Source organism: Perognathus longimembris, chromosome 16 (genome assembly GCF_023159225.1).
Source record: "Perognathus longimembris pacificus isolate PPM17 chromosome 16, ASM2315922v1, whole genome shotgun sequence".
Taxonomy (NCBI): Eukaryota; Metazoa; Chordata; class Mammalia; order Rodentia; family Heteromyidae; genus Perognathus; species Perognathus longimembris.
Genome location: NC_063176.1, coordinates 1,951,265 through 1,959,037, shown reverse-complemented (window position 1 = coordinate 1,959,037; position 7,773 = coordinate 1,951,265).

Below are 7,773 nucleotides of genomic sequence, written 5' to 3'. Positions count from 1 at the left end.
ATCTCCCTATCCACAGCCTCCAATGCTATAATAGAAGCTCCTTAAACATCACCTTGTTGTAGACAGCCAATGACTAACACACATACACAAGATACATGCAACCAAACCATTTATTTCTCCACTTCCACCCAAATTTTCACCTTACGTAGTCGGATCTCATATTTCTTTAGTGTCTTTATTTAGGAATGTTGATCACCAAGCTATCTCAAGCACGCATCAGCAGTACCCGCGCTTTGAAAACGTCTCCCTCAAAACTTGTCTTCAGGGCTGGGAATGTGGCCTAGTGGCAAGAGTGCTTACTTTGTATACATGAAGCCTTGGGTTCGATTCCTCAGCACCTCATATACAGAAAATGGCCAGAGGTGGCGCTGTGGCTCAAGTGGCAGAGTGCTAGCCTTGACCAAAAAGAAGCCAGGGACAGTGCTCAGGCCCTGAGTAAAAAACTTGTCTTCATATACGAACAGAAGAGGGCAAGAGAAAAACAAAGACGGTTCTAACAGACATTTTATTGGATAAAAAGTATTGAGGGCTGGGAACGTGGCTTAGTGGTAGAGTGCCTGCCTGGTACACATGAAGTTCTGGGTTCGATCCCCCAGTACCACATGCAGAGAAAATGCTGGAAGTGGCGCTGTGGCTCAAGTGGTAGAGTGCTAGCCTTGAGCAGAAGAGCTCAGGGACAGTTGCCCAGGCCCCGAGTTCAAGAACCAGGACCACGCATGGAGAATACATCTAAGATGAAGCTTTTTCATGAATCACAGTTCTCCTAGTTGAAAGTGGTATACTTAAGCTATTTATAATATTTTCATCTCTGGTGGAATACACTGTTCCTGCAACTTCTAAATTTGGGTTCTTTAAACCCCAAGAAACAAACATGCCTGTAATGCTAGCTAATGGTGAGGCTGAGCGCTAAGGATTTTCCCTGAAGTCAGGCTGAATAGGAAGTTCATGAGGACACTTGTTTCCAGTTAACCTGCTTCTATTTTTTAATATGGCAACTTGTGTGGAATTTTAAAAAATGCACATAACTCTAGCACTCAGCTCTTAAAATGTACTGGGCTTGGAGCAACCATTGGCTCAAGTAAGAGAATGAATTCAGCATCCTGCGGTACACTATTTCTGTTCTTAATTTTTTTTTTCAGTTTTCCTTTATACAGATTACATGGATTCAAGCGGTATTGGAAGGGAAAAATAATAATGAGGGCAACAGAGCCCTTTATTAAAAACAAAAACATATTCCTTTGATTAAGTTATCCCAGAAGTTGGATTGTGCATAATCTACAAATGCTAGCTGTGACTCCATGTGGCTCATTCCTCTGGCAGCTACCGGGAGCAAAGATGGCTCTGGCTACCCCAACCCTTCCGTCAGCTCCAATGAGTTACAGCATACTCTTTCCATTTCTCCCCAGTTATTCGAAATAGGAGACATATTCAGACAATGTCATTAATGCTGAAGGCAACATATTAACTCGATGAAACAGTTATGAAGGGCTAAGATTGAGGCAGAAGAGAGGTCAGATGTTCATGTTGGAGTAGGTATGTTCTCAACCAAAAATCAAATCTCCTTCCTACAAAGCCAGCAGGTAAAACCATCATGTACATCAATTTCATTACGTGCTATTGCAAATTGAGTTAGAAAAAGAAATATTTTAAACTTAGTTTATTTACTGAGGATATTCTTTTACTGTGTGTGTGTGCGCGCACACACACTCTGGGGTAGTTGGGACTTGAGCAGATTTTCAAAATCACTGTTCTTTTGAAATATGTTCATCACATATTACAATCTGTTTGATAAATATTATTGTTATTATAAAGGCAATACACAGCAAGGTTACAGTTCCATAAGTCAGGTAAAAACATACATTTCCTTTTGGACAATGTCACCTCTTCCCTTGCTCTCTCCCCGTTTTTCACTCCCATCCCCACTCACAAGTTGTATAGTTCATTTTCAGCATTGTGTCTACTGAGTACCTCTATTGCTGCATTGGTTCATCCTTGGTCCTCCTGCTCTGCTTTACCCTCCCACAGACAGGTAAATGAATAAAGAAGACAAAAAGAAAGCAAAAACAACCACAAAGAAAGGAAGGCTCTTGTTTCCATTTCCTAGAGTTTTTTTTTCACTCAATATTATACGGTCAGAGGCAGGTAGGCGTTGTGTCTTTGTGTTCCTCTCCTAGAAGTATCCTTCTTTGGCCTCACTGCGTGTGAATGTCTAGAGTCTTGTTCACTTTACCATGTCCCAGTGCATTTTAGATGTAGCTTCTGCATATGAGAGAAAACAGGTGCTTTTTGTCTCTCTGAGCTTGGTTTATCTCACTTAACATGGTTTGTTCTGGGTCTACCCATTTCCCTGCAAGTGACACAGTATTATTCTTTCTAATGGTTGTGTAAGATTCCAGTGTATTTAGGTCCCACGCATTTTCAGATCCACTGAACATGGATGTGCAGGTGTCTTTATGGTGTCCTGGCTTGTGAGGTTCTGGACAGATGCCCAGGTGTCATATGGCTGGGATGTAGGGGAGAACTCTGTTTTGTTTTGGGGGGACCCTCCAGAGGGGTATTGAGTCTTTTTTTTTTTAATCACAGCAGCACGGCTTTAAGCTATGCTTCTCTGAATCTGGCTCCCAGGCTCAAGGACAAATGACATCTGACGAATCTATTTACCATCTTTGCCCTTCCGTTTCTTTACTTGTAACGTTAAAGTTCTGTAAAGATAATACTAATATCTGCCGTATGGGGCTGTTTAGAAGACTGACAGTGCCAGTGTTTGTAAAATGTTTAGACGAGCACCTTGTAGATGTTCTGTACCTTAGGGTGGGTAGAGTGGCTTAGTAATTTGCACATGGTGGGTGGCAAATGAAAAAGGACCACGGTCCATTTTCTCTTTACTCCAAATTCTGTAAGGTCTGATCATGGGACTGCTATAGTTGTTGAAGAAATAAACACTCGGTCTTGTCAAATGTGTCTCCGAGACAGCCATTAAGAGAGAGTGGAGAGAAAAAAATTCTTTATGGTTTTCTGATTTTAGAAACTTTGTAAAAGCAAAGCTTGTGTTAAAACTCAAGTCAGAAAAACAACACACCGCTCAGGTTTTAATGATGCGCACACTTCTGTGAAGCTTCCCATCAAACCTCCAGAGACAGTGATAAAAAGAAGAGCAGGGCTGGGGCAAGAGTGCCTGCCTCGGATACACGAGGCCCTAGGTTCGATTCCCCAGCACCACATATACAGAAAACGGCCAGAAGCGGCGCTGTGGCTCAAGTGGCAGAGTGCTAGCCTTGAGCAAAAAGGAAGCCAGGGACAGTGCTCAGGCCCTGAGTCCAAGGCCCAGGACTGGCCAAAAAAAAAAAAAAAAAAGAAAAAAAGAAAAAGAAGAGCAAATTTGAAAAACGTCAGTATTCATAAGTTGTCACTTATTTGATATCCTTTAGAGTATTTTCATTTCCTGTCCCTATTATAAAGTATTCATCTTTCTTTAATCTTTCTGGCCATTCTCTTCATGACATAATGATAAGTAAAAATATTTTCAATGTTAGTCTTTCCCGATTAAAAAAAGATGGGATATCTGTCACTGGAACATTCTATTTATAGACAAAATGATTGAAAGTGAGATGACAAAGACACTATGTTCAACCTCAACATTGCAAAAAGTAAAAGCAAAAGGAAAATGAGTTGACAAAAAAAAATCAATGACGCATCTCAATAGTAAGAAGTATTTTTTTTAAATTGACTTCTTAATAGCATACACATGGGCCTTCCTCCCAGAAACCCTGAAACATGGCATGGTACTTTCTATTATTTTAATAAATTATAAGTTGATTTCTTTAAATTTTTGAAGCATTTTCTATTACTTGAAACAGATGAAGATATTTGAGACCCTTGGCATCTTCCTCTCCGTAGATGGTCAGCGAGCTTTGGGTATCCTTTGTGTCAAGGAAATTGAGTGATGAGGGCAGCGAGAGATGAGAAAAGGAATTGTTGGGCAGGACGGGAACGCGTGCTTTGCTGCTGATGTTTGAGCCAGCACCACCCCGGCCTACCTGTCCCCTCTTGGGATTCCCTCATGGTATGGACAGCAATGTTACCTGCGCATCTATCTGTGCCCCTGAGGCCTTGTTGGACACTGAGGTTGTGGTGTTGATGCAAGTATTCTTCTAGAAGCTGCCTTGATTCCTTAAAGATGCACTGCTTCTCAGCATGGTGCTGTAAACTGATACATTTGAGCAGCAGTAACAAACAGAGAGAAATTATACTGTGAAGAGAATGAACATTTCTATTTGCTTTGTTTTTCCCCTTAGGGACGGATTACAACAGGTTGAGTTTCTGTTTAGGCAAGCTAGAAGAAACTATTCTGTTTTATTTACTTCACAAGCATTTATTTATTTTAAATTTTCTTTTATTGTGATTTGCAGAAAGGTTACAGTTACGCAAGTAAGGTAATAAGTACATTTCTTGTTGGACACTGTTACCTCCTCTCTCCTTTTCTCCCACTTTCCTTCCTCCCACTCCTGTCCCCCCTCTTCACACTCCCCCCCAAAGTTGTAAAGTTCATTTCCAACACAGAATATCCCTTTTGCATCGATTCCCCTTTGTTGTTTCTCTCACTGTTTTGTTATTTCCCTTCCCTTCCTCAAATCAGATAAACACTATACACACACACACACACACACACACACACACACACACACGATACAGGGTACCCAAATCGAAAACAGTATAGGGTTTAAGCCAAAGCAGGGGCGGGGCGGCAGGGGAGGAAGAAAAAAAGAACTCAATTCACACAGCCCATTAAACATAAAACCCTCGTTTCCATATCGCGGCGGTCATTTCAATTAGCATCATTCTGTGCGGTCCTACGGACACGGCTAACGAGCTGGTGTGATCCTCTGCTAGGACTATCCTAGGTATATACCAAGTACTCCGAAGGAGGGAAACCATAGAACCCGCGTCTCTGTGGGCCTGGCTCACTTCAGTTCCTATGACTTTTCCCCAAGTCTTTCCCATTCTTTCTGAAGCGCAGACTTGCATTGTAGCCAGCATTTCTGAGGCGCTTCCTCTGTGCTGACTCTTGACGCATGGTGAGGGGTTTCTCACTGTCCCCTGGGGGTAGGCACTAGGGAGCCCCAGCAAGTCAGGGAGATGCTGACCAGCCAGATGCGTCTGGCTGAACAAGTGGCCCTGAGGTTGGAGGGACCCGAGCTGCGTGGAGCCCAGGCAGGGGTCCTTCTTTCCTTCTCTTCATCGCATGTGTCTTTAAAGCGAATGATGAATCAAAGATCTCAAACCTTGGTATGGAGAAAAAGGAGGGTGAAAGATTTGGAAGCGCCCTATCTGTCCAAAGAAAGATCAGAGGTGGTGAACTCGGGGAGGCTGCCGCACCGGCCTTTCCAGAAGCTTGACCGTGGCCTCCAGTCGGAGAGATCCAGGCTCAACTCAGAGTTCTTTATACAGGCCAAGGCGGTTCCCGGGAGGCTGGGGGAAGGGAAAGAGCCAGCACTGTAGACGGAAGGAGGAAGTTGTGTAGGGAAGCAGGGGAGATCTTGTTACTTTCGCAGAATTCACCTTCATCGCTCTTTCCACCCAATGGAAAAGTTTGTGACATTCTCTAAATGTCATTGAATAATATAGGCATGAAGTGTATGTAGAACATTCACTAGAAGCTGTTGGCTGAATTTTTTTGGTAGAATTGGTTTCATGTATACATGGAATATGTAACACACTCACACACACACACACGCACACACAAAGCAGGACAGAGATGTAACTGATTTTGGTACCCTGGGTATTGTATATACGAGTATTGGAACCAAGGAAGGGAAGGGGATATCAAAATGGAGAGACAAGGGATAAAAGACAAACCATGCAACAGCAATACTTACAAAATTATATGCTGTAAACCAACTGCACAACTCATGGTGGGGAGGGAGTTGGGGAGGGGGGAGGGGGGGAATGAGAGAGGAGATAACAAGTTGAATAAGAAAAGTCCACACTGCCTTACATATGAAACAGCAATTTTACTATTTTTCTTCATTCCTTATGTCTGTGGTTAAAACAAACAAACAAACTACACACCTAATTGCTTACAGATGTTTTATATTTTCACTGTGATTTTTCTTTTTCTTTCCAGATTTAGAGGTTTTTTTGTTGTTTTTTTTTCCAAAATATAACCTGAATATATTGAAAAAAAATCTGTATATTCCATACCATTCCACCCATCCACCACCTAATCCACCAATGGGGAAGAAATTAATGAATTTGCATTTTATAGCTAAACAGTTATAACTAATTGTTAAAGCAGGGTCTGGAGCAGACACCTCTCAGCCCTACTATTTGTGGGTTACGCAACTTAAGGCAAGTAACGTCCACGTCTCAGACTTGTTCTGCATGAAGTTGGCAGCCATCTACTTTATTTGAAGTTGGTTGGAAAAACTAAGAAGCAAATGTCATTCACCAATGTGTGCTCTCGACCTCAATAAAGTTTCTTTGTTTCTCGAAAACTACGATTTCCTCTACTCGGATGAGCTCCCTTGGTCCTCGATCCCGACTTAAAGCTGGTGACTCTGAAGAACATCCTTAGCTTGTGTGCTAGCAGCTCCGGGGTCTTCTTCCCACGCTCGTCAACACCAGCGTATCTGTTTCTCATTTACGTAAACTGAAAAAAAATTGTGGTTGCTTCATATCAAATCTCATTTCATGGAGAAAGCTTTTGGATCAACACATACTTAAATGACTTGCCAAAGACTATGAAATACGTTACTGGAAAACCAAGCTATGCCTGATGGAATCTTGATGCTCATGCCCAAGAAGATCCCTTAAATCCATTTTGGTTAGCAGGACAAGAGGCATCTTGGTGACACAGAACCCCCGTGGTATGCTAAGATAGGAGGTTTATCAAAGGGGCTTAGGGGATGCGCAAGCCAGGCCTCTCCTTGTCTCTACCTCACGGCAGGTTGTAAACCCGGGCATGCCCAAACCTTCGTCAATCTCGCATTAGCCGTCCCCAGTCGCTCACTGTGCCTGTACACTCCCATCAGCAGGGATTCATTTCCTCTGTGACTTTACCGCTCCGCTTTCCATTCCACCGTGCTCGCCACCCCACGTAAGAAGTTAAACACAACTCTGCTTTGCTATGCTTCAAGGCCTGGTGCCCACCCTCCTCTTGGAAAGGAAAACAGTTCATGAGTTTCCAAATGTGAGTTTGCTCAGTAAATGTAAGAATCAATTTGCCTCATTCCAAAGAAATTGAACCTACTTGTATTTCTTTGGAATTATACACGTGTGAGTTAAATTTATGAACAATTGCTGTCTTTATAATAGAGTCTAAATTTCAGATGCATCTTTTTCTTTGTTCATGTGTATGTGTGCCTGCGTATGTATGTTAAGAATGTTCCGACGTGCCTTGATGGAAATTTACACTTTTCCTCATTCAATCTTCTGCACTTCTTGTTTCATTAGTTCCTAGATGATTTTTGTTATAATTGCTATGATGAAAAACAGAATTTTTTCTTTTGTTATGTTTCTGGTATGCAGTTGCTTTGCCATGGGAAAGCTCTTGATATAAACATGTTGATTTAATAACCATTGACTGCATGCATAAATCATGTCAAAGTGAGATTAACTTGGCTCATTATTTTGAGTTATCTGGTCATGTAATCACGGCACCTAACACTCACAACAACTGTTATTCCTTTCCTATGATTTTATAGTTTGTTTCTTTTCTCAGATTGGATTGGGAGCATTCTAGAATGATGTCACATTGTCTTCGTAAGGGCACAC